At 37.1% G+C, this 1,284-nt stretch overlaps 1 protein-coding gene across 1 annotated transcript in view; it reads left to right on the forward strand.

Annotated features, from left to right (window-relative positions):
* LOC101845174 (CLIP-associating protein 1) overlaps positions 1-1,284 on the forward strand; it is a gene marked incomplete at its 5' end in the record, with an annotated part of 62,524 nt that overhangs the window by 53,881 nt on the left and 7,359 nt on the right.

Raw genomic sequence — 1,284 nt, forward strand, 5'->3', positions numbered from 1 at the left:
TCCAGCACACTAGTGTGTCGTATTTCTATCAAATATCATACATGTGTTTTTCTTGATCAGTGTGACTTTCTTAGTGTGAGAACTATGATCTTCTTTAATGTCTGTTGTTCTTACAGTCAGAGAGAAATCACTTGCTATAGTTGGATATGTGAAACAACTCAGGAAATAATGTAATCGTGAAGGCTTTAAGGGCTCGTTGTCATGTAATTATCCTACATTGCCATTGTGATGGATTTTTTTTTAAAGTATTGGAAACTTTTCAAGTAAAGATTTAATTCAAGTCATTCTGGCTAGCATGAAGAGCCCCTTTTCTGATTCTACTGATATATTACCTTATTGTGTTGCAAGTTCTGTAAAACACTTACTAAAACGATTCTGCCTTAACGAGGAAGGAAGTGGACTGAGAGTAGCTATCTAGTCACTGGTCTGGTTTTCCTCATGGAAGAAGAATTGCATGTATTTTACTTCTCTTGTGTTGAGATGATAATTTTTTATATAAATAAATGTTTGTAATTTTTAAAAACCATTAATAAAAACATTTAATTACAATCGGACAAATTAGTGTGAGTGCATCAGTTTGTGACATTTACATGACCTAAATTGTGTTGACAACACGGTAAAACATATGATACTTCCTTCAATCAATCAGTCAGTCAATCAATCAATCAATCAATCAGTCAATCAATCAAATGATCAGGGAGTCTAAAAGTTCACTTTTATGTTGATGCATTCTGTTACATAAGTATGTGTAGTTGAAATGCTTTAACCTCTCTCTGGATTCTTTTGCTTTATCATAACACGCATTAAGTGTGCTCATGCCCTGCCAGATATTTATTTTAGCTAATTTTGTGAACCTTTGCTAATAATGAACTTTTGGTATAGTCGCTGATTACTTTGCTTAGCTTCTGCCCTTCATTGCCTGAGAGCCGTGTGTGTTGAGAAACTGTCAGCTTGAGGGGTGTGGAGGGGTGTCACTACAGGGGTGTCTGGGGGTGTCACTGTTCCCTGACTCTCACATAGGCTGGGTTACTTGTCTTCTAAAAGTATGAGGTAGTTGGGGGGTTTTTTGGTGTGTGTTTTTTTTTTTCTACATGATCCAAACAGTGCTGGGTAATATTACTGATATGGTAGTAGTTCACTCCCAGTGGATTGAGTGTACAAGTGGGAGGGCTTGTTTGTAGTGGGTTGTTTTGTTTTTTACCAGGGGAGCTTCTATTCTGATACACGTTAAGTTTACTGGGCTACTACTTTTCGAAAATGTGTTCATTGTCGGGGAGGGGGGGG

The sequence above is a fragment of the Aplysia californica genome, unplaced genomic scaffold (genome assembly GCF_000002075.1).
Source record: "Aplysia californica isolate F4 #8 unplaced genomic scaffold, AplCal3.0 scaffold00272, whole genome shotgun sequence".
NCBI lineage: Eukaryota > Metazoa > Mollusca > Gastropoda > Aplysiida > Aplysiidae > Aplysia > Aplysia californica.